The 27,203-nt window shown below is 39.1% G+C and overlaps 1 pseudogene; it reads right to left on the reverse strand.

Annotated features, from left to right (window-relative positions):
• Positions 1 to 3,989: 3,989 nt before the first annotated feature.
• LOC126011889 (centromere protein H-like) lies at positions 3,990 to 25,575 on the reverse strand (annotated as a pseudogene).
• Between the last annotated feature and the right edge of the window lie 1,628 nt (positions 25,576 to 27,203).

Here is a 27,203-nt window from a genome sequence, read left to right on the forward strand (position 1 = left end):
TCTCGCAAGGCAGTCATTAAGTTATTGTCAAAAGGTTTACTAAGCTCTTGTTGCTAGTTGATATTTCTGTTACTTGTTTTGTCTCTGAACATTAAGTGGCTTTGAATCTACCTTGATGTCTAAATTGGTGTGTTCCTATGGGGATGAGAGGATTGAAAAACTTGTAGACACAGCTGCATGGTTTGGGAATTCCTAGCTCTGTGGCTGATCTTGTAGCTTTTGTGAAGCCCAGTTTCAGCTGCCAGACCTTCTGAAAATACAAGAAGGTGTGGGGAGGTTGTTTGTTTTCCACAAAAGTCCTGGTGATGTGGGCCCAAATACCTGCTTAGCTGGAGTTTTGGTCAGTTTGATGTCTCTTCAGAGATCCATGGTTTCATGGTGAAGCTAGACCATTGGCAAAGAAGCAATTGTGGGTGGTGAATGCAACTGGTGTGACTTCATCAAGCCAAGTATGAACTTGGCCTGCTCTCCTTTTGAGATTGCCAGTTTTCAGCTGTGCAGTCAGTATACCCATAATTTTTTATGGATTGATTCACATCTCTTTCAAGAACAGAATGAGTCTATGGAACTGGCAGAATTCTTCTTTTATTTTTTAAGTAATTATTAGAAAGTCTAAAAATACTTAGTAACTTCCCTTTGGGTTCTCATGCACTGTACAGCATGGCTTCTTTTCAATCCTGAGTAGTTGCCAGTAAACCAAAAATGAAAGCATGGGAATAGGAGAGAGAATGACACATTCTGAGTTTTAGGATAAAGAGGATCCTTATGTCTCTCTAAATTAGTGGTAGCCAAAATATATCTGTGCAGAGGAAGTCCTAAAATTTTAATGTAATATTAAAGACTCCCAGGTTCTACCCTTCTAGAAAGTTTCGTTTATTGCTCTGAGATGGAGGCCCTGATTGTGTATTTTTTAAAATTTTATTTTATTGAAACCATTGTGATTTACAAAGTCCTTCATAGTTGGATTTCAGGCATACAATGAATCAGGGACAATCCCATCATCAGTGTCGAAGAATTCTCTCCACCAATGAATCCAAAGTGCTTCTTATACCACCACCCATTGACCTCTGCTTGCCAGTTTAACAGGCCCATTTTAAGTTTAGATTGTTATACTTTGGGTCTTTTGATTCTATTGTTGTTGAATTTGGCTTGAATATTTAGTCCTGTCTTTTTTTCATCTCCAACAATGGCCCTGAGACCGCTTGGCCCCTGGCCCCATCTTTTTTATTCTCCCCCCTCCCTTTCTTAATTTTATAGAAAAATGCAGAAATATGAGGTAAAACAAAATAATTTGTGCCCCAAGCATTCTATGAAAAAGGCGCCCCTATCTAAAAGATAAACAAAGAGGTGGCATTTTTTTTTGCATAGGAGCAGCAAAATGATGGTATATTTTTAATAAATCAGGATAAAATGAGCTAGGACGTTTTATTTTTAATTTCGATGAAGGCACTTTCCTAGGGGACAAGTTGCCATTGAGAGAATTAGAACTGGAGCGCACTCTTCTCCTGGATTATATTTTGTGCAACAGATTTTAAGAGTTTGGTACTACTGCCTTCAAAGAGTTTTCCAGAACTCCGGAAGGAGGAGGAACTCCAGAAGGAGGAGGCACTAAGATTTCAACAGAGGGCTTTCCTCCTGTTTGATTTGGAGGTTTGACTCAGCAGCCCCCTCTGCTGTCAGAAATTTCTAACATAGCCCAACACAGAGACATCGCAGGAAAAAGAACATAGGGGAATAGGCAGGGAAAGATAGAACATAAAGAAATTACAATGGGGGAAGCGCTTTGACGGTTTTGGTGGTCAGAGAGGAGTAGAAAATGTCCCTATTTAAGACTCTGAGAGCCAGCGACCTGTAGAGGAGAGGTTCCCACACTTATTTGGCCTACTGTCCTTTTTTCAGAAAAAATTATGCAGTGTTGTCACCTTGAAAACAAATGCAAAAGTGCTCCCCTCCCTGAATTGATCATTCTAGGTCTCCGTGGGGCTCAATATCACCCACTTTGGAAAAGAGTTCTGTAGAGGCTCTCTACCTGCCTGCCTCCAGGTCAGGAGAGGGAATTTGGACAAATCATTTCACTTCTTTGAGGATCAAGTTCCTCTTCTTAACGATGTGAATAATGACAGTCTCTGTATATCACCCTCCTCCAATGGAAGCTAGGCGACAGTTTTGTAGAATAATGGGAGTGTTGTTCCCACTATTTTGATGCAGGGACCCACTAGTTAGACTTACAGACAAACTTTGAACTCTAGTCTCACATGTGATTGAGGGTATTGAACAATGTCAGGGAACAAAGAGATGCTTCCAGAGAGATGGGACGGGAAAGGCATACAAAGAAGGCTGAAGCTGGTCACATGTTTGGGCGAATTACAGCCAGGTAGTTAGCAATTACATGCTCATTCATTCCTTATTTGTTCAACTTAGATTTATTGAGCACCTCTTAGATAGTAAAAACTGTGTAAGAAGCATTGTTATTAAGTCAAGTTAGGTATAGTTTTTGTTTTTGTTCCGTCTCCCTGAGTACTTCCTCTGTCAGAAATATCTGCAGCTAGCTTTCACGGTAAGCATGTAATGTGACTGGGAAAGTACAAGTGCTGCTGCTTTGGGAGTTAGTCATGTGTCAGGCACAATTCTAAGCACATTCCATGAAATACCCCAGAGCTCAGAACTCAGTGAAAGCTATGGTGTTTCCAGAGGGAAAGGGGAGAGGCTGGGAGTAATGTATATGTAGAGGAGTGAAGTTAGAACCTTGAAATTCTTTTCAAAAGACTGTAAACCAATGATAGCTAATGGAGAAATTATAAAGACTATAATAATTACACAAAGATACTACAAAATAACTATATTTAGTGAGTTAGTAAATTTTTAAAACGGCAGTATCAGAAGTACCCAAATCAACCATTTGCTTATTTGTTTTGGTTTTGGATCACACTTGAAGATGCTCAAGGTTTACTCCTGTCTTTGCACTACGAATTACTTCTGGCAATGCAAAGGGGCCATATAGAATTCCAGAGATTAAACCTGGGTTGCATGTAAGGCAAGCACTTTACCCACTGTACTATGGCTCCGTACCCCACAGTGAAAACTTTAAACTCTTTAAACCACAATGAAAACTTCCTTGAAAAGTTTGTCCTTCTGATAATTGAGTTAGGTGACTCTAAGGCCTCAGGCAAAATGCATATTTATTTTTTACATGTTCATCCAAGTGCTTTTGATAGCAGAAAGAAATAAAATACTTAAAATGAGAATAAGACAGCTATAACTATTTTGAAGAATATGCCATTGATGATATGTTACTTAATTCTGAAAAGGTAGAAATCCAAAATTAATTTGTAAAGCAACCACAACCATAAAAAAATAGAAATACAGAAAAAAATACAGGACACTATTATTTTCTGTATTATTGGTGAAAGAATCTTGTTTTTTTTTTCTTTTAAAATTTTTCTATACATTTCACATTTTTAAAATTTAATCTCATGCCAGGGATCTTTTAAAATTATTTTTGTTTATTTGTTTAAAGAAATGCTTTTCTAATATTTTGGCAAACAAATTAATGAATATGAGTATTCCAAATGAGAGCTGATATAGATAGGAATGTTGTAGAAAATATGTCCATATCAGTAGGAAACTAAGCAAAATGTTCTTTAGGACTCTTCAAAGGCTAAGAATTTCAGATTCTTTTAGAGCATGCTCGTCTCTTTAACAACTGTATTTAAAGCAATCATGTTTATAATGCTGTGTTATATTACAGTGCTAACTCAAGCTAAAAAAGTCAACTCTGCAGCACTACATTTCTTCTAAACACACTAATAAAAAACCCAACTACTTCATTTAAAATTTGCTGTTTAAGTTACATATCAAAGGCCAAAAGAGTCAAAATAACAAGATAGAATTTTGGCAGGGAGAAGAGGTTTGGACCACACCTGTGGTGCCGAGCAAGGCCAATCTGGATTCTGCATTCTGTGAACAGTGCATGATCTCATTCTGGTATTCCTATTTGATCTCAGCGAGGTTCCTCTCAAGTTGAAGAACAATTTCCTTCAGGGCAGGATCCTTTGCCCAACTGATTTTACTCCCCCAAATAAGGTTTTGGAACACATGCTGAATAACTGTAATAATGTGTATCTCCATCTGTAGGTTTTGATGTATGGTCTTCATCTTGTCTGAATTTTTCAAATGGTCCAAATCTTCTTTCTGTTTGTTCTTTTCTGTCTGTATTTCTAAAAACTTACTTTCTGAGGATTGTTTTAATTGCAACATCTTCTTTCTAACATTCAACAGTTTTTCCTACAAATCCAAAGATTCCTGTTGTAATTTCATTATTAAATGATTTAGTCTTAATATGTACTTCATATTATCCACAAGCACACTTGTCTTGGTATTAGATTTCTCCAGGTATTTTTTGAGTGCAGTTGAAAGTTGTATCCTGTTTAATACAAGTGTTTTTTGTTTGCAGATCAAGTTTTACCTCTTCAATTTTATTTCCAGGTCTTCAATTTTAGTTTTGATTTGCTTTCCTTTGTGATTTGTTCCAGAGTTTTTTCTTTATTTGCATCAACCATTGATTTTTATTCCAAAAGTTGTTTTGTCTGTGCTCTCAGCTTAGAATGGGCATAAGAGGTAGGAGTAATAATATAGCAGGTAGGGTGTCTTGCATGAGGCTGAACCTGGTTCCATCTCCGGTAACACATGTGGTCCCTCAATCTCCTTCAGGAGTGATTCCTGAGCAGCAGAGACAAGTTGTCTTTCTCAGAGGCTGCGGGAGTGTCGGCCTCCAACCTCAGCCCATTGTCTCCTTCGACATCTATGGGTTCGTTCTGGAGCCGCTGGCTTTTCAAACTGCTTTTCCATTCTGGGAGTGACACAGAAGAGCAGGAAACTCCCAGACAGGGTGGCCTTCCTGCCACAAAAAAACCCCTCCTGGGGATTTTATTGTAATTTTCAGATTTCTAGAAAATTTGGAGTAATTTTACAGTGATTACTCATTAACCTGCCACTTTTATTCTGCAATTTTATTGCTTTGTTTTTTTTATCATTTATCCTCTTTTTTTAATCATTTGTTCCTCTTTTTTCTAAAATTTCCTTATCTTTTATGCGGGGGGGGGGGGGAGCCACACCTGGAAGTGCTCATGGCTTATTTTTGGCTTTGTGTTCAGGCATCACCTCTGGTGGGATTCAGAGATGCCAAGGTTCAAACCTGGGTCAGTCATGTGCAAAAAAATAACCTACCAGCTGTACTATCACTGAAGCCCGTCTAACTTATTTTTTGATGCACTTCAAGATCAACAAATTATTTCGAAGTATACTTAATTACATATATTATTAAAATCAAGTGTTTATTTTGACTTCATTTTTAAATCTGAGGAAAATTTGCATACAGTGAAATAAATGCACCCTATACCCCATCCAGCGGCTTCTGACAGATGCAGAACTGGTCACACATTCTTGTCAATATGAAGAAAATTGCCATTTCCCCCAAATTTCTTTACTCCAGTTCATTTCTGTCCTCAAAATGACTCCTGTTCTAATTTCTTTGCAGTATATATTAGCTTTGTATATCAAAAGTTTCATGTAAGTGCAATCACACACCCTGTACACAAATCTTTTGTTTGAGTCTACTTTCAGTCCACATGCTGTTACAGGTTTGCAGATTGTTTTCTTTCTGTTTCTGGGACAGAGATATTTATTCCACTGTTTGTATTTCCATTTTCCCTTTGAGGAACAACTGGAGCTATTTCAAGTCTTTAGTTATAAATAAAGCTGTTACAAACATTGTTTTACCAGTCGTGTTTGTCTCTTGTGTAAGTACTTGAGTGTTAAGGTTTTTTTGGGTAGGGGCCAGAGTGATGGTGCAAGTGGTAAGCCTTGCCCATGCTAGCCTAGAACAGACTGTGGTTTTATCCCCTGGCGTCCCATATGGTCCTTCAAGCCAGGAGCGATTTCTGAGTGCATAGCCAGGAGTAACCCTTGAGCATCACCAGGTGTGGCCCAAAAACAAAAACAAAAAACAAAGATTTTTTTGAGTTATAGGTAGGATGTATATTTAGCTTTATAAGAAACTTCCCAGCATGCATTCCATACCTCTACCCTTAGCCCCGTGGCCTACAAGTATAACAGGTCTATTTTAACTTTAGATTGTGATAGTTTGGGTCTCTTAATTCTATTGTCATTGATTCATTGACTTTGGCTTGGGTATTTCTGACTTTTTTCCACCAATGCATGTGAGACCACTTGGCCCTTGTGCCCCATACACTATTTTTTTTTCCTTTTCTCAATTTGTAGAAAGATGCAGAAATATAAGGTAAAATGAAATAATTCCTGTCCAAGGTTCTATGAAAAATGGGAACCCCTATCTAGAATATACAAATAAAATTTAAAAGGGTGGGCAGTGGCAGGTTATTTTTTTGTTGTTGCATAGGCACAACAAATGTTGGGGAAATTAGAAAGAAAATACCCTTGGCCTAAGAAAACAGGATGTCTCTTCCCATGAAGTATATTGTCATAAGACTGACTACAGGTTCCAGGGATACTAATTGTCCAACCCCAAGGTCTTTCTTATGGTCCCAGGAGAAGTTCTACTCAGTTGCAGTTGTTGTAGTCAGTCTTCTGTAATTAGAGGTCTTGTTTTTAGCACAGATCCTAGGTTGAAGCCAGGATGTCATGGAGCATCTTCTGATTTCATTTCACTGCTAGGTGATGAGTCAGGGAAACTTGCTCTTAGAGCAAGTTGTTGCTGATTCCTGGTCATCAGGGTGTCATATGAACCTACCCTGGAGCAAGTTGGTGCCAGGGCAGCATTAGGCCAATTGTCTGGGAAGAGTTTGATTCCTGATGCTGGTGCAGAAAACCATGCAGGTTCCAATGATGGAATCCAAGGTCTGGGGTTGGATGGTCAATGTCTGTTCAACTGAGGCCCAAGTTGAGTCACTATGACAAATGTTTAGGGTGAAAGGCACTCCTGCACTATAAAATTTATGAATTCCTATCCCTATTAAATAATGACTTCTTTCTATATGTAAGATTTCCCCATTTTAGTGTGCTTATGCAAAAAGCAACAATGCCACATGATACTCTTGGTGCTTATGGGGGTAAAAATTTCATTTAATATTTCAGGTACATAAAGTGATAATTAATACTTCCCTAAAAAATAACAAGCTAAACTATCTCTATAACCTGGTTATAACCTGAACTCAGATCCCAAGATAGACTTATCTATTAGAATTTCCTACTTGGAAGATCCAAAGAATGAATGGGGAAAGCTACCTCTACATATGGAAATATACACTAAGAATTATAACTATTAAGGAAATATGTGTACAGAAATATACAAAGGAAATATAAATATCCCCTTTAAGTCTTTTGAGATAGTCTAGGGGGCAGTTTCATCCTGCACTGTGGTCTTGTGAATTCTGAGAAATGGATCAGGTAATATCCTTGAATTGAGGGTCTTCTAGAGCTGAATCTGGTTGCAAGCAACAGTCCACAGTTAGGGGAGATGGGAGAAAAGGGGCCACATAGAATGAGTCAGCAGGAGCAGTGGCATAGGTCTCATTTTTAAAACAGTTATTCTGATGAGTATACAGTAATATTTTATTGTGGATATATCTTATTATAATCAAGAAATGATTTATGGACTGGGGCTATAGTACAGTGGTAGAGTACTTGCCTTGCATGTGGCTAACTGGGATTAGATCCCTGGCATCCCATATGGTCCCCTGTGCACCATCAGGAATTATTCCTGAGCACAGAGTCAGGAGTAACTAACCCCTGAGCACTTCCAGGTGTGGTCCCAAAGCAAGCAAGCAAACAAACAAACTCCAAAGAAATGATTTATGGGGCCAGGAGATAAAATAGCAAATAGGGAGCATACCTGGAATGTGCTGATCTGGATTTGATTCCTAGCATCACCTGGTCTCTTGAGCACCACCAGGTGCAGTTGTGGAGGTCCCCAGCACCACAGCGCTTGCGTAGCATTGGCACTCAGCAGAAGGACCAGTCACCTGGGACAGGGACAAGTTTCAAAGTTGAATCAGCAGAGGTTAGAAACATGCACACCCGGTTCCTTGTCTGGAAGACTCAGTTCTCCTTTTCAACACTGACTTTAACAAGATCTAATAGACAAAACCCCCATGTTGTCGGTCTGCTTCGTTTCATCCTGCAGCCTATGGTTTCATTTAACTTTGATTTTTCTCAAGTTTAGGCACCTACTTCCCTAGAAGGTATGTCTTGTCCACCAAGAGATTTTCTGTATATTCATTTAATCTCTGAGAAGCCCCCCTTGGTCTTGGGCTTTTGCCAAGAGACTGGCTGTCTCTCAACTATGATTTTCTGCCATGTTCCTAAAAGGAAAAAATATGTTCCTATCATATTGATTTGTCCTGATCTGCTTCTTGACTATTGACTGGATAGCATTACCTTGCTTTTTTTATTTAGTTTCAGAAAAAAATTAAAAACTTAACCCTTTCCTTGAAAGTCATACACACATTTATTTTGGGAGAGTATACCAAGTGGGATCAGGGGTTACTCTTGGTTCTGTGCCCAAAATCACTTCTAGTAGGCTTAGGGAACCATATTGGATGTTGGGGATTGAACCTGGGTTGGCCACGGGCAATGTATTATGGATCCAGTCCAAGTCTTCTTATATATATATATATATATATATATATATATATATATATATATATATATATATATATATATATATATATATATATTATACATTATACTGCCCAGTCTTCTTATATTTTATGTCTATGTAGCTGGAGTCTGGCAGTTTTTTGAATGGATTTACTGAGAAAAACAAAAAGGAAAGATAAACCAGGGATCTTTTTTTTTTTTTTTTTTGGTTTTTGGTTTTTGGGTCACACCTGGCGGTGCTCAGGGGTTACTCCTGGCTGTCTGCTCAGAAATAGCTCCTGGCAGGCACGGGGGACCATATGGGACACCGGGATTCGAACCAACCACCTTTTGTCCTGGATCAGCTGTTTGCAAGGCAAACGCTGCTGTACTATCTCTCCGGGCCCAGGGATCTTTTTTTTAAATTTTATTTAAACACCTTGATTACATACATGATTGTGTTTGGGTTCAGTCATGTAAAGAACACCACCCATCACCAGTGCAACATTCCCATCACCAATGTCCCAAATCTCCCTCCTCCCCACCCAACCCCCGCCTGTACTCTAGACAGGCTTTCCATTTCCCTCATACATTCTCATTATTAGGACAGTTCAAAATGTAGTTATTTCTAACTAAACTCATCACTCTTTGTGGTGAGCTTCCTGAGGTGAGCTGGAACTTCCAGCTCTTTTCTTTTTTGCGTCTGAAAATTATTATTGCAAGAATGTCTTTCATTTTTCTTAAAACCCATAGATGAGTGAGACCATTCTGCGTTTTTCTCTCTTTCTCTGACTTATTTCACTCAGCATAATAGATTCTGTGTACATCCATGTATAGGAAAATTTCATGACTTCATCTCTTCTGACAGCTGCATAATATTCCATTGTGTATATGTACCACAGTTTCTTTTTTTTTTTTAATTTTTTTATTTTTAATTATGAGAACAAGGATGCAAAGAAAGAGGACAAGGTAAAGTTACAGTGGAAGGACAATTACCCATAACATAATTCTCAGAAGTTCCCTTGTTGATATCTTAACTTTGAAATTTCAGCCAAAGAACATTAAGATAAATAAGACAGAATCCATGTACAATTACTTTGTCCCTCAAGTCCCCAGATTGTAACACATTATATTTCTTAACAGCACACAAGGCAATCTAAAGCCATAAAACTTACGTAACTCCTTAAACATTATAGGCATAGTATTTTTTTTACATTTCCATATACAGGCATATTTGCTTAAGTTAACCTCAAATTTTAAGTGGGCTCTTTTTAAGGATTAGAGTCAAAGGAGCACAGTAAAAATGGTGTTAGAGTGGCAATTGTTGTTTGCATAGGCCCACCAAAATATGAGGGACATGGAAAGAAATAACCTTGGCCTAAATACAAAGAGACCCGACCCCTGAAGTTTCCTGGCACAAGACCAACTCTAGGCTCCAGGCAAGCTAGATCGTCCAATCCAAGACATTGTCTGTAGTGCCAACACACTTTTGTTTTTCACACAATCTCTGTTGTTGGTATCATGTTTCTGTATTAAAGATCCTGGAATCTGCATATCCTACATTGAAGTCAGGATGGTACCACCGTTTCTTTAGCCATTCGTCTGTTGAAGGGCATCTTGGTTGTTTCCAGAGTCTTGCTATGGTAAATAGTGCTGCAATGAATATAGGTGTAAGGAAGGGGTTTTTGTATTGTATTTTTGTGTTCCTAGGGTATATTCCTAGGAGTGTAAACCAGGGATCTTTCAGAAGCTTCTAGTGTACCTGAATCTCTCTCTCTCTCTCTCTCTCTCTCTCTCTCTCTCTCTCTCTCTCTCTCACACACACACACACACACACACACACACAATTTTGGAACACATCCAGTGGCGATCAGGGCTTAATCCTGATCTCAGTAATCCCAGGGCTCAGGGATTACTACTGGTGTACTCAGGGGACCATATGGGATGCTTGAGATCCAACTTAGATCAGCTGTGTGCACAGCAAGTTTCCTATCTGCTATACTATCATTCTGGTCCTGACCTGAGTCTCTCTTAAAATCTGCTTTGCAACCACACCCCTCCCAGATTTTATGAGTGGGATCTTGTTAATCAGCATTCTGTACTGCAGTTCTGAGACAGGCAGGAATCTATCCAGGGAAGGTTATTTTCACAGGAGAATTCTTACCCACCTCTCCTAGGAAATTTCTAGTAAGTTTTCTGGGATGCTGTGTGATAGTGAGAATAGTGAAGAACTTTGGGAAACTCCGAAGACTAATTCTGATTTCATCTTTCCTGATATATTTTTTTTTTGTTTGTTTTTGGGCCACACCCGGAGATGCTCAAGGGTTACTCCTGGCTATGCGTTCAGAAATCGTTCCTGGTTTGGAGGACCATATGGGATGCCGGAGGATCAAACCGAGGTCCGACCTAAGCTAGCGCGGGCAAGGCAGACTTACAACTTGTGCTACCGCTCTGGCTCCGTTTCCTGATATATTTTTAAGGATCAGGATTAATTTCATGTTAGAAGGTGCCATTTCTACCAAACTACTTCAATGCAAGGCATATAAAACAAAGAATACCTATTTATATATTCTTGTATTTTCCTTTTGTTTTGTTTTGTTTTTGTTTTTGGGCCACACCTGGTGACGCTCAGAGGTTACTCCTGGCTATGCGCTCAGAAATCACTCCTGGCTTGGGGACGCTGGGACGCTGGGGTTCGACTGTGGTCCATCTTAGGTTAGTGCATGCAAGGCCTTACCATGTATTATTGGATTTTCCAATAAATTGATTTCAAGAGTTCTTGCTAATATACAGAGATTTTTGAAAGGAAAATATCAGAAGACTTTGTTTATAGAAAAGTCCTTTATTCCCCATGTTAAAGGCTCCTGTTCATTTGCTTTCTTCACTCTCATTTTGACTTGCTTTATATGATAAGGACAATATTGTACTCCACTCATTGGCACTCACCATAGTAGAGAAGATGAAGTTGTAACTTATGGCCCCAAAGGTAAAGTGGTGCAATGGAGGGGAAAGTTCTAGAAGCTAGTCTGCTGGAACCAGTTCAGCCTGATTTTGCTGATGACTTCTCAGGTATCAGTGTTACCATTTTATATAAAAAAAAAGTTTTCCATATCATACTGCAGACAAGACATTTAACACAGACTCTGCACTGAGTAAAATCTAGCTGGAGTTAGTGTGAAAGTTTTCCCCACTGATTATTTTATTTCTTATAGTTGGTGTATGTGGTAGGGGTTTCTAGATACTCCAAAAGGAAAGAAATGGCTCTAAAAAGGGGAGGGAGCTGGATTTAGGAAGAACTGTACACTATATTTTGGAAACAGATATTGGATAGTCTCCCCAAGGGCTGTCTTTAGATGTGAGCCAGTGTCTGATGTAGACGACTTTGAACAAGAAAGATTTGGGATCTAGCTTCCAGTTCTTTAATTTCAGTTGTACATTATTGTGTCAGATACTTAAAAACATCTATCATGGGTTTGGTAAAGTGCCCAATGTTTTCTGAGCTCTTCAAGTCTGCTATACCTGATCTGGAGAAAACTAGACCAGAGCACTGGAATGATTCTATTCTCTGTGTGAAACCAGCCCTGAAGAAGCAATTAAGGCAACCTGAAGGTGTTGGCAGAAGCCTAATAAACCTTACAGTATGTTGTTGGGGGTTTCTAACCTTCTTAACAATTGGCCTCTTCTAGTCACAGATTAGCACCAATAATAAGCCCCATTGAAGAGAATGGCTCTAATTGGTTCCTCTTTGTTGCTTTGGAATAAAACTTGACCATGTATTTTGAGAATGGTCTGTTGGAGGCCACATTTACAGTTTGCCTGAATGAACTGATAAACAAGTGAAAAATTCAATCTACAGCTATGTGTTTGGTCTGTGAAAAGTCAATCTGAGAAGTCTGGCTGGGTTTCACCTATTAGCCATGGCTTACTTTAGCTCCAAGTAATATCTAATTTTGTACATAGGTATGTGCATATGCATACATGTGTGAGTATATGTGTACATTAGATATAGACAATGTATACAAATATGAGTTTAAGACTATGAATATGAGTTGTGGAGATAGTATAGGGGTGTAGGTTTTGCATGCAGCAAATCCTGGTTCATCTTCAGGCCTCACACTCAACTAATGCTAAGAATTATAAGGATGGACTTTTGGACCTTCCGAGCACTGCTTGGGTGGTTCTCTAAATAAAAGTAAATAAAGCTCTGAGTATAAGTTATACCTTATTTCTGTTGGGAGTTATCACAAGAAGTAGTATTCTCTAATTTATTATTAATTTATTCATTTAATAAACCATTTAATGCTTATTAATTAAATACTGATCAGAAACTCTGCTGAGGATGGTGTTCATGAGGCTGAATAGAGAATAATGGCTCCCAAAGATTTGCATATCTCATTTCTGAAACCTGAGACTATGTGACTTTTCATGACAGAGGCAACTCTGACATATTATTAAGAAAAGGTCTTGAAATAAGGAGATTATCCTATGTCATCTGTGTTACCCCAACATAATTACAAGGGCACTAAAATAGAAAAGGTGGGGGTGAATCAAAAAAGTGGAGATGACAGAACAGAACAATGGGAATGAGGTCCCTGAACCAGGAAATGTGAATTGTCTTTAGAAGCTGATATTTCTTCTGCCTCTGAACTTGCAGAAGGTTCACAGCAACCCTGGCATAATCCCATAAATTCATTTTGGACTCTGATTTCCAGAATGGTAGGAAAATATGTTGATGTGGTTTTAATCCTATAGATTTCCAATAGTTTATTTTTGCAATAGTATTAAGAAAATACATTTGTCTTTTTACTTAGCCAGTTTTTTGGGGGGTACCCAGGAGTCCTTTTTTTGGGGGGGGGGAAGTCCCTAGTTTGGGGCTACCTTTTAGTGGTACTCAGGGGAGTACCTGAACACAAAGTGTCAGGAATTGAACTCTGGCCTCCATGCAAAGCATAGCCTTATTTTAATTTTATTTTTTTTTATCAAGCTATGAGATAAGTTTTGCTTAGTCAGTTTTAAGTTTTGGGATTTATTCATGTTAAATTTTGCTTTGTCAATTCAGATAACAAAGTGTGAAAGTGTGAAATTTTGCCAGAATGCAAAATTAATTGTATTTGCTCTAAAGGTCAAGACTGTCTCATGTCACTAGGGCTAGGTCTGGAAAATCAATGAAAGACTATAACTTGCATCTAACTCTATCTAACTACTATTTTTCCCCCTGTGCTACACCTAGTGATGCTCAGGGGTTACTCCTGGCTTTGTACTAAATGATTCCATTGCCATTGGACTGCTAGAGATTGAACCTGGATCAGTCTTGTGTAAGGCAAGGAATTTATCCAGTTATCTCTCCAATACTATTATCGCTCCAATACCAATACCTGGTACTTTATATTTCTTAATTTCAATCTAGAAGACACCCTACATTTGGTTTAGACTCTGTATGCAAATAGGGAAAGTTTCAGAAGACTTCCCCCCCATGCCTTTTAGAGGAGTACCGTTTGCCTATAGTGAATACTGTATTCACATGAACTGAGCACTAAACTATAAACTGATTTGGGGGTAGGTTGCCCTACCCTACAGAGGGTTGGGCAGTTGCATTGCACTTGATTGACCTGGGTTCAATAAGACACTGTCAGGACTAACCCCTGAGCATCTGAAGGGATGATTCCCTTGCCTCCACCCCAAAAAAAGATAACCCCCCCTTTTTAAGACCCAAGTAAAAGAAATAAATGTTCTCTCTTTTTTATTTTTTTTGATATTTGGGGTCCATCCTGCTGCACTCAGGGGTTACTCCTGACTCTGTGCTCAGAAATTGCTGCTGGCTGGCACCATATGAGATGCCAGGATTTAAACCACTGTCAGTCCTGGACTGGTTGTGTGCAAGGCAAATGCCCTACCTATCTCTCCAGCCCCAGAGATAAATGTTCTTTGCAGTAGTCTTTTTACTCTTAAAATAAAATCTTTTTTTTTTTTAGGCTAGTCAAGTGTAGCAGTGGGAGTGGAGAAAGAACAAAGAAATCTGTAACTGGCTGTGATCAATTAATTGTAAACATCACTGCACTAAGACCAGCCAAAATAAAATCTTAAGACCTGGGTTGTAGCTTGTCAGTAGAGCATCTTACTTGCATTAATGGGGGAGGGGGATGGTATGCAGTCCAAAACCCAGAGAAAAGAAAGAAGAAAGGAAAGAACAAAGGAAGGAAGAAAATGTTGGTTTTGGTTAAGGATATAACTCAGTGGTAGGGCCCTGACCTTGATCCTGACTCCACAAATGAAATCTGTAAATTAAAATAATTAAAAAATAAGCTTTGTCAATTCTAAACTCTCAATACTTACTAACTCAAGCTTGTCTAAAGCCCCTATTGTTATTATTTTTGCTGAATAATTACCTCTAGAGAATGGAAAATGGTTTTCACAAACCAAACCATTCTGTGACCTTCCTCTTCAATATGCTGGGTACTGAGAAGTCAGAGGTGAGTACAGGGAAGAAAATCTATGAACCAGTGATGGGATATTCCATGTTCTGTGCCTTTATCACCTGAGGCCAGAATAGGTGAACTGCAAAGACTTTCAGAGAGCCTTAATAAAAAGATATCCAAGATACCAGTAGAACACAGTTGTTCTGTATCAGAAATGAAACTTAAGAACTAGAATATTGAAACTATTTTGGGGGGTGGGTTTTGGGCCACTTCCAGTGGTCCTTGGTTACTCCCAGCTCTGTGCTCAGGAATTACTTCTGGTAAGCTTGGGAGACCATATGGGATGCCAGGGATTTAACCTAAGTTGGCTGCATGCAAGGCAAATATTCTATCTGCTATACTATGGCTTTGGTTCCTTGGACCTATTTTAGTGATTTACAAATTCTTTCTGACTTAGTTGATACTTTTCCCATCAAACTTATCTCTCATGGTATTCAAATAATTCTGACTTTGTCAGTTCATCTAATGTTCTGAGTCTATGTGGTGCCAGGAAGGAACCCTAGCCGGTCATGTGCAAGGCAAGCATCCTGCCTGCTGTATTATCTCTTGGCCCCATAACTCTTAACACTGTATCATTGATGCCCTTTTACTTGCCTTTTTCCCTGAACAATCAACTCCAAGAAAATGTATGATACAGAGGAGTGTGCCTTTTCTGTTCATTGTTTTCCCTTCATCACTGGCACTTCTTTCCAGCAGACTGGCACTCTGCCCACAGGCCAAATATACCTCAGTCAGCCTTTTATGTGCCACCATTTGTTTTAATTGCACAGTTGTACTTGGCCGAGCAAACGGCAGACGGGTACCTGTAATCAAACAGTTCGGAGATTTTAAGCACTTTTGTCATTTCTATAGTGGTCACTGAGCCTTGGCAGTGGCCAATTTAAATTCTGGACAACGAGTTTTCAAGTTGCTTCAATGGCTCCATTTTGAGAATAGCGGAAAACCCCCGACCCTTTGATAATTAGACTGAATCAGTTTTCATAATTCTACTTTATGCACTAGAATGGTTAGCAAACTTCATTATCAGCAGCCTGATGAGAAAGCTCTTAACTTCTAATAAAGATCTTGTGAGTAATTTCCATTTGCAACTAAACTACCGTAGCTCTTCACAACACTGTTTCTCCGACCAGACAATCTTATCATTTCATCATTATAAATAATTTCAAAGTAGGTGCAGGAAAAAGCATACAATTAGCATCTTGTCCGCATCCGTTTCACCCAGAGAAAGGACAGCTGCCTGCCACAGTTGAAAGCAGCCTCCACAAACCCCTGTAACCCAGAAAGTCTGCATTTGCTGAGCTTGAAAAGTGATATCTTTTCTTTTGCTCTGCATACCTGGAACACTGCCAGAATTTAAAAGACTCTTTCTGATTAAGGGGAGTGTATCTTTTAAGAAATTTCCAGAGAAGATGTGTGTGACATTATCTGACAAGATCTCAAAGCATCCCGGGCTTCCCCTTTTGTAGCACTCATAAATTACTCCTTCAGTGTCTTTTTAACCTACAGGAGCCTGAAAGCTTCATCAAGGCACAACCCATTACTGTCTGTGCCACTGATCCCTCACATACGAAGCAGACATGTCATAAATATTTGTCGGGTGAATCGATGAATGGCATGGAAGAGTGAACTTCAGTAGTAAAAAATATATATACATATATACACACATCATGTATATATATATATTTTAAAGCATTTTAATCTTTGGCAGATCAAGCTAACCATGTTCTGAGTCAGAACTCTATAGCTTATTTGGAAGATTGCTTTCCATCCTGTTTCAGGTTTTTTTATGGCTATGTAGTAAATCACCAAAATTTACTGCTTGCTCCTCAACAACATTTATTTTGCTCACAAACTTGCAGTCTGAACAGGGATTGATAGGGGAAAGATCATCTTTGGTGGGGTTGACTGACTTGGAAGGGCCGAGAAAGAGCTTGCTGGAAAGTCGTTTCTTGCCTAGACTAGAAAATTTGATCTGCTAGGGTTGGCCAGTCAGGCTCTTTATACAGCTCTCCACCTCTGCATACTCTCTGTATATTTTCTCCTACATGGTAGTTTAAGGGTAGTTGGATTTGTTACATAAAAAATCTGGGTTCCAGAGACATGTGTTTTAAGGAGGAAGCAAAAGTTTTATTGCTATTTGAAGATGTCTTTATATATCTCACATAGCTCCTCACTCCCCCCTTTGTCCATTTGAAGAAATCATATAGACCAGCCATACCTCCATGATTGTATGAGACCCAACCTTTTATAGGAGAAATGTCAATGAACTGGAAAGCATGTTTTAAAACCATCACTTACCCAATCAGTCACCGTTCTGCAAAATCAATAGTCAAAATCAATAGACTTGAGCACTTACTCTGAATAAGACAAGAGCTCCTACAGAGAGGTGAAACTCACTATAAATGTCACTTTTTACACACAGGGTTAAGGGGAGGGGAGCTTGAATATTTACCCCTCCTTTTTCTGAGAGAAGGCAGATCATTCTATTTCCTCTAAAGAGTAAAATTTTGTGATGTATTTCTCCTCCTCCTCCTCCTCCTCCTCCTCTCCTCTTTCTCCTCCCCTTCTCTTTCTCCTTCTCCACATCCTCCTCTTCTTCCTCCTTCTCTTCCTCTTTCCTTTTTCTTCATCTCCTCCCCCAGCTCCTGGTGATACTTGCCAACTAGACTGCACTGCACAGTACTAGGCCCTGAGGTTTCTGGGATGAGTTTCTCCTCTTTAAATATGTTAAAAAGAAAACAAAAAGATGGAGAGATAGCTTTATGGGCTGAGTGCATCTCTGTACGTAGTAGGCCTGTGTTTCATTGCTAGCTTATGGTCCCCTGAGCTCATCCTCATGATTCTCTGGGGCAGTACTGGGGGAGAATCCCAGGAGTAGCCTCTGAATACTGCTGGGTGCTACTCATATCCCCCGAACCAAAAAAAAAAAAGAAAGAAAGAAAAAGAAAAAGAAGAAATCTATAGTCCTAAAATGAGGCCTTATTCTAAGCCCACAAGATTTCATTTCACAACTGGTCAATGCAGAGTTCAGGGCCACTGCTCATCTTTTCTACCCTAAAAAAAGATGAGATCATCTGTCACAGATCTTTTTCCATTCACCATACATAGGCAGGTAGCATTAGCCTGAAATAATTTGTTTTCCCCAAAATTTGATCCTTTTTTATTTTTGGTTTGGTAAAAACCTTTCATTTTGGGAGTTAGAGAGCTAGTAAAAGAGGTAAGGATTTACCCCATTTTGAATCTCCACTACCACATATGGTCCCCTGAGTATGGCCATAGGTAACTCCCGAACACAGAGGTAGTTCCTGAAATAGCTCCTGAGATTTCCAGGCATGACCCAAATGCCACCCAACACCAACAAATACCTCTTTTAAAATTTTAAAATTTTTTTAATACCTTTCATTTTGTATATCTTTCTGGAGCAACTTTCTACTTGCTAGATGGAATGCTACTCAATCCATAAATCATGTAATAATGCTATATAGATCTTTACAATGAACTTGGTTGGGTTTTTGTTCTTTTAAAAAATTTTTTTTGGTTTTGGGCCACACCCAGAAGTGCACAGGGCTTATTAGTGGCTCTGTGCTCAGAAAATAAATACTCCTGGCGGGCTTGGGGACCTCATGAAAACCTGGTTCAGCATGCAAGCAAACGTCCTATCCTTTGTACTATTGCTCAGTCCATGATTTTTTGTCCTTTAATGGTGTGAGGAGGACTCTTCCAAAGAAAGGGAGTGCCAATTTAGAGCTTAGTTATATAGATTATTTTGTATCTTATTGACTTCCTAACTTTTGATTTATCTCCTACCCTCTCCCTGGAGTTAGGTTTCAGAAACTCTCCTTAAGGGCTTTCCCCTGATCCTCCCTTCTCTTTATCAGACTTTGTCTTTTCCAGTTCCCTCACAACTACCAGGTATTATTTCTATAACAAACATAATAAAAGTTATCTTATACAATGCTGATTCCTGTCCTGTTACCTGATTGAATTTTGATGGATAGAAAAGAAATCAGCATCATATTACTTTACAAAAAGTTCTTATTTTTTGGTGAAATAAAACTTGAGTAGTCACTTGTTATTTGCAATGTTAAAACTCAGTTTTACTAGATAGCAGTGATAGCACATGTGAATGCACACACACACACACACACACACACACACACACACGGAACCTTTAACAATTTAATGATGTTCTCAGAATAATTTATATTGACCTTATGAAAGCATTACCTCTAACTGGATAAAGTAAAATTAGTAATATGCCATATAACACATAGCTTTCTTCTGGTAGGCCAGGTTCTGACAAACGTTTCTGAAACTTTTTCTTAGGCTCTAAGGATTATTATGGCAACAACTTGACTGTACTCTTATAATACAAAAAATGGCCATAGACAATATGTGATTGAGTAAAGATGGTGCATTCCAATAATCCTTTATTACAAACACAGGGCTTGGATGGGATCTGAGGGCTTTAGTGTGTTGACTGGTGATCAGAAGGTAATATTCTATAAATGTTGACCTTCTGAAGGAGAAAAGCTCCAAAACATAAAAATGATTTTCTGCAAGAGCAGAATAGATGAGAAAAAGTGTATAAAACTAATACAAAATGATATGCTTAATGTATGAAGTGTGCAGAAGGAAAGAGATCAGTGAACCAAGAGGAGAAAAAGCAGGGAAAGGACACTATAAAAGAAATTGAGATGTAAAGAAAATGAAGTATGTGGCTCCACTGTGGTAGTGGGAAAAATATTCTGTAGAAGTTATACTTGCTTCATGAAATGGGGGAAAGTAATGCCAAAACTTTTTTTTTTTTGGTTTTTGGGTCACACCCGGCAGTGCTCAGGGGTTACTCCTGGCTGTCTGCTCAGAAATAGCTCCTGGCAGGCACGGGGGACCCTATGGGACACCGGGATTCGAACCAACCACCTTAGGTCCTGGATCGGCTGCTTGCAAGGCAAACGCCGCTGTGCTATCTCTCCGGGCCCCCGAAAACTTTAATAATTCTGAAAAGATCCAACTTGTCAGTTTCCCCTCCTACATACACAGAGTCACAAGCTCTTCAATACCAGCAATTTGTGTATATTGGTATGTGTGTATAGCTCCCTTTTCTAGTTTGGTTGGATGTCCATCTCTTATGCAGTTTATGAAGTGGTGGCAGTTTCTGGCGCCCAAATTCAAGGTGATCATTGTGGGTGGGATTCAGGTTCCCTGAGCGTTAAGTATTAGCACTGAGGATTCAGGACTCAGTCACTCCTGCACATCTGAGGATCTAGGCATGAGAGCTCTCCACTCCATACCAGCAAGTCTGTAAAATACTACCTCATATCACCATCAAAGTACCAAAACTCCAAGGACAAGAAACCCCATTAATTGTAATTTAACGGAATGTTTTGCTCTTACTTAAATCTAGGGTTCATCTCTCCCCCAGGACCTAATTTGGGCAAGATCTTCAAAAAGGCCTACCATGATTTGGGATTGTATTCAGGGCCTGTGTATTGTATCCAGGAATTTCTGTAATCTCAGAACAAATGTACCCTAGGAAAAAATAAAAACCTAGAGAAATATCATGGTACAGTATTATACTCCAATGAGTTCTCAACAAGTCATCCCTACATATATAAAATACCTTTTGCTGTTAAAAGAAGCTCATGAGAATCAAAGGAAGTCATAGTGGGATATTATGACTTTTTTTATTTCCCCATAGAAGTGAGACATATATTTTCTGGATGAAGGTGATGTTCACAGAGTGAGAGGGGATACTGAGGCAATGGCTCCTCCAACAGCTCTGGGTGTTTGCTGACTTGTTATTTAATTTAATTTACCTATTTTAATTTCCAAACTTCCATATATGGAAAGTTTCTTCTGAGTCCTTGAAAATGGGTCATCTGTTTGAGAAGTATTTAAAGAACGGAAGGGAACATTTCTAAGTTCTGATGAGCTCCTCCACAGAAAGCCTGAAGGAGCTGCTGGATTTACACCAAAGGTATCTGATTCATAAGCCCAGAACTTAAAATAACCAATAAAGAAGAGCTGGAATATTTGAGATTAAGAACCTGGAGTATACCCCGCTACAATCTGTACATTCTCCATCTGTAGAGTGCAGAATACAGAAGCATCAAAGAATGTGGGTGTTAGAGGAAATTTCCCTTTTGGCTCTTTTTTATTCACGGAGTAAATTTTGTTTAAGGTTTTTCTGTCCTTAAGCCTCAGAATTCTTATCCCTAAGATAAAAAAAAGGTTTTCACAAAGTCCATCTTACAGATTTGGGAGTGCTATGAAATCATGGCTAAGAACTTGGATGATAAGTCAGAAGCCTGGGTTACACACTACTGGCTATGCTGCCTGGAACCATGGATGAGCTTGGGCAGTTTTTTGACCTCTCTGGGGCCAATGTCCCCAAAGGAGAATGAAGTCAACAATAGGATCTAGTCTAAGGTAGCGATACCAACACAGAAATTTAAGAGAAACAAATTCTAGCACTAGGTAAATTGTCCTTTCCTTTGCTGCAATGCGATAGAGAAAGAAAATTGGGGATCCTATGTCAAGGGGTCTAAGTGGGTCTCTGTTAGCTGATGAACATTGTAATGGGTCAGTCCTATGTCACCCCTGTTTTTTGTCTCAAGACATTTTTTGGACAGTTATTTATAGCCTCTTTTTGAACTGATGCTCAGAGTCCAATCATTAAAGGATATAGCATCTCAAAACAGTATATTGTTATTCTCTTCACTATTTAAAGATTGCCTCCAAAGCAATGATTTAAAAGAACCAAACTTGATTTTTTTTCATGATCTTTTGATTTTGGGTTTATTGGCAATTTTACGTTACACAGTGTTGAGGTGGTTCTGCAGTTATGTGGGGGTTCACTTGGGTGGGATATTGTGCAGCAGGTAGTCATTGCTGGCTGTTGGCTGGAGTACTGCTGGACTGCCAAATAGAGCATCTTTGTTCTCCACAATTGCTTTTCATGTTTCTCTCTTTGCTTGTAGCCTGTATTAATAAGAGGAGGAAGAAGGAGCAGAGGGACGATAGTGGAGGGAAGGAGAGAGAGGAAGTGGGAGAAGAGATGGAGAGATTTCAAAGTACCGTATTTTTTGGTAAATAAGATAACCCTGCAACACATGAAAAACTTCCTGAAAGTTTTAAAAGTAAGTTACTTCTTAAAAGTAAGAGGGGGTGGATCACTCTTCTCTGAATTTGGAATAAGTTTAGCATGCTGTATACCATCATATAAAACGACTCCTGGCTTTTAGGAATTTTTTCATGAGTTGAAGAGTAGGAGCTGTGATCATTTTATACTCTTTGTCTTGATGTGAGTTATTATCGCTTTTGGTACACTATTTGTTATATTGACCAACTCTGGTACAGTGTGGGAAGGACCAACAGATGGATATGGATTGAGCTTTACTAAAGGTCATCTTATTTATTTTTAACTCTTATTGTAGTTTTGGTGACAATGCTGCAATAGTGTTACTACTTATGGTGTTGATGTACAAAGTTACTGCACTACCACTAGAGTACCCTATACCTGCCACCACTGTCCTGGGTCTCTTCTAGTACTCATCTTCTCCCACCTCCACAAACTTTCCCTGCACTGCTTGATAGTTCAGTTTTGAAATCAAAGACCAAGGGTTTGTCCTCATTCACCAGTGCCTATTCTCTTGTTTTCTTTCTTTGCATAACAGAAATAAGTGAAATCATATGGTATTTATACTTTTCTCTCTGACTTAATCCCCTTACCTTAATGCCTTAGTAAAGGTCATTTTAGAGACTTTCTTCTTCACTGCTACAGAGGTGCCATGTGATACCAGAGACCAAACCCAGGGCTACACATATAAGGTTGTGCTTTATAATGTGCCATCTCCTACACTCCCAAGAGATTTTTCTTGCATGGCTGGATTTCTGTCTTGCAAATGAAAACATTGTGGTGTATTGAGTTCTTCCCCCCAAACCCTGTCAATGTTAGCTGTTATCTAGAAACACAGAATAGGAGAGATAGTTCAGGAGTTAAGTTTGACCAAGATTCACTCCTTGACACTGTGCATGGTCTTCTGAGCAGCACTCAGAGTCATGAGTAGCCCTTAGATACCTCCATGTATAGTCCCTCAATCACAGACAACAGTAGTTAGATAAAAGAGCAAAGCAAATAAATGCTTGGGTGATTTGGTGATGGGACGTTTCCATTTCTTTTTCCTTTTTTATGAACCACACCCAGTGGTAATTAGGGGTTATTCCTGGCTTTGCACTCAGGAATTACTCTTGTGGTCCTATTGGGGGACCATATGGGATGCCAGAGATTGAACCCAGGCTAGACACATTCAAGGTAAGTGCCCTAAAGTTGTATTACTGCTCTGGACCATATTTCATTTCTTATACGGAGCCTCTTCCTTGGTCTCTGAGATTCCCATGTATGCTTTTTTAAAAATTGATTTTGATTGACATCTGGCAGTGTTCAGGGCTTGTTCTAGACTCTGTGCTCAGGGCTCACTCTTGGCAATATTCAGGAAACCATATATAGTGCTGGGGATCAAACACAGGTTGACTACATTACAAGGCCTTCCTCTCTGTTTTATCTTTTTGGCCCACCCAAGGATGCTTATAATAGGCGCTCCAGTCCTCCCTTCTTTTAAATTTTAGCTAGCTCTTATAGGTTTGTTATTTGTTTTTGTATTTGTTTGTTTGTTTTTGGGTCACACCTGGAAGCACTCAGGGCTTACTCCTGGATCTACACTCAGAAATAACTCCTGGCAGGCTCGGGGGTCCTTATGGGATGCTGGGATTTTTACTCACCATCCTTCTGCATGCAAGGCAAAACACCCTGCCTCAATGATATCTCTCCAGCCCCTTATTTGGGTATTAATACAGTTCATTTCTATATGAACTGTGACTATACACTTGACTAACTGAGTTTAGATATTGGAAGAGATAGTTGTTGCTGAAGACCAGTTATTGAACAGTGATGCATGGCACTCAAGTGATGGGAATGCTGAGGAGAAATTTCTTTCTCCACCTGATGGTGCTAGAAAAGATAGAGGAATAATCTCTATCTTTGAAGGATAGCCAGAGTTTACTGGGAAGGGCATTGGTCTAAGTCCATATGGCCAGGTGGAGTGTAAAGGCAGAAGAGAGAGCAAGCCCAGAGGTAATTTGATGTCAGAGAAGTCAAGGGTTTCTTATGCCATGCTAAATGTAATGAGGCATATTTTCAAAAGAGAAAGGAAGATAATCTCAGAACATAATTTGGAAGCAATTGGCTTGGAATATCTTCTCATCATGGATTCATTTGCTATGCACTGGTAACGGAACTGGTTCTTGGAAATGCATTTGGAATTCAAATGACTTGCAGACACACCTATAAGGTTTGGCCTTTAGAGGAAGCAATTGAAAAGCATCCATAATCTTTCATGCTGGTTGTAATATTTCAGTGGCATGTGAAAAACATTACAACAGAAGACTTCACACAACATGCTTGGCTCAGGCAGATGTTAATTAGAAACAAAAGCAATTTGTATTTAATTTAATGGTTTGCGAGATGCAGTAGATATTGCTCTCACGCCATACAAACTGCTATGAAGGTAGATTTCCATATTGTTTTATTTCTATTCTTTGTCTTTCACAGTCACTCATAGATGCATATCCTAGGAATCTGATGTTTTATTTTTATCTCTCATTTAACCTTTTTCTGTAGAGTGGCTCTTACATTTGGAATTTGATTCTTTTTTGTTTCTAAGGTTTTGTTAGTAAAGCAAACATACTTCACGGGATAATTTGCTTCTCTTTGTGGGGCATGGCACAGTCAGAAACCCATGATCATTAGTGAACAATGAGGTAGTTAGAACCAACTCACAGACCCTCCCTGGAAGTGCATTCTAGTCTTTGTATTGCCATCACTAGGAATGAGATAATAGAGTAAATATAGGAGCAAAAGCATGCGGGTTTATTGTGCCAGGAATCTTACTTATCTTATTACACTTCACTTTCATAAAAAACTAGTGAAATAGGAAAATTACTATCTCTCTGTTATATACCAGGGAAGCTGAGTCAGACATAGATGATGCTGTTTGTCCAGGGTTACAAGGCTGGGAACTGGCAGGCATCCATCTCTGGATAATTTGTTCAGAACTGCAATTGCCTAGTTTTGCTGCACCTCAGCTTCTTCTTTTAAAAGCAGCACTCATGATTTTATGATTTCTTTGACTGGTTGTTTACCTCCTTATAGGTGAGGATCAAATGAGAACGTGAAAGGGGAGATGTTTGAAGATAATAAGGTAGCAGAAAAATGCAATTACAAAGATGGACAAGCTGAAAGAGAGAAGAGAGCAAAGACTCCCTGGTGTGAGAAGGAGAGTTTGACCTTCAGGCTGCCATCATTGTGCTGACAACCCAAGCTGGGAACCAGGGTCCCATCTTCCACAGCTGTCAGAATGGCAGGGGCAGGGGACAGATGCCAGACCTGGGCAACCAGGCGTGAGTGGCAAGGCCTCTTCACCATAGGCGCTGGGCAGACTCACTCAGAACTTGACCTTTCGAATGTAAAACACTTGTCAACTTGCCAAGTGCCAACAGGTCAGGGAATAGATTCCGGCAGGAAAAGAACATTCCTGTGGCTATTCTCTGACTGGACCCAGGGGTCTTTTCTAAGGAGAAATGGCTTCTTCTGAGCTCAGGATACACGTAGAGACAGGACTCTTCCCAATGTCTATTTAGTATTTCCTAAATTTTAAAAGCCATGTCTTCATTTTATAACTGTGATGTTCTCTATAATTTGTATTATAAAATATTATGTATTTTTTATTTTCTAGACATAAAATTGTGTGGTCTATTTAAATGTTTTCAAATACGCAATCCTATCCGAATTCTGGCAAGTCTCTCTGAGTGGGGTTTGGGAGAGGGAATGCTTTTTCCTTTGGGAATCATTGATATAAATAGTGTGTTTATAGAAATGTTTCAGGCGACCCCTTTGGACAAGAGAGTTCTGTGAGAAGCAAAACTGTGGACTGTTCTATAAACTAGGTATTGGTCAAAAAGCTTTCCTTTAAGAATCAAACCTAATGAGAGCTTAGTAATTTAAGTTATATATTTCAGGTCACCAATTACCTAAAATATGAATTCATATCATTGTTTAAAGGTTTGCAGTTATGCAGATTAGAAATGACCACAAAAAACAAAACAAACAAACAAAAAGAAATGACCACAAATTCCTCCTGATCTGAAATGCACTTTTCTTTGCCATGTATTCACTTGTCTTTCCTTCACCATGTGGCATCTATTCCTCCACCTTAAATCTAGAGTCTGACTCTGTGACCTGCTCTTGTGAAAGGGATACTATGAAATGTGAGGTGGGCAGAATCTTGAAAACTGCACAGGGCTTGCTCTCTCTCCTGCTTTTGGACCGCTTTGGTCACTGCAAGTGGAAGCCCAGATCAGAGAAAATAACCAGCCAGGGTCCAAAGATCTGAACATTCCTGCTCTGTACAGGCAGTTGAGTGAAACCACCCTTGCTGCTGGAATAAAATATCCTAAACTGGGTGCTTAAAAACAGCAGAAATATCTGAGTTTTGAACACTGGTAAATTCAAACTGCCTATAGATTCGAAGTTTCAAATAGCCTTAAAAGGGCACGGCAAAGAGAAATATGCTTGGCCACTATGCCACAAGACATGTCGTTATGTTCCTAGACCTCTAGGTTGACCATGAAGGAAATAGGAAGCATCATATTTGTGTTCCTTGTAGATGTGAAAGCTGACTTGTCCCAGATCTGATGGGCTATGAGGTACTACTATGTTGACATTGTGTTCCTAAGGACACACCTTCATCAGGCCTGATGTGGATAGAGGGCATGTTTCCTACTGGGTCCTTATTATGATGCTTTGGTTATTGCTGACAAATAGGGATCATGTAAACTAAGTTTAGTTCTCACTAGACCATTTCCCACCATAATAAAATGCTATAACTATCTACTTGCCAAGCTATAATTTCTATTAATGTGTCTGGATTTTCTCTTGAGTTTTCAAATAATCATATAATATGTAAGTAACTCTACATTTATTTTTTTATTCTGTTTCTTAGCATTCTAACTTATTTTTATCTTTCTGTATTGGCTCAGACCTTCACAATTAAA

This window comes from Suncus etruscus, chromosome 6 (assembly GCF_024139225.1).
Source record: "Suncus etruscus isolate mSunEtr1 chromosome 6, mSunEtr1.pri.cur, whole genome shotgun sequence".
Taxonomy (NCBI): Eukaryota; Metazoa; Chordata; class Mammalia; order Eulipotyphla; family Soricidae; genus Suncus; species Suncus etruscus.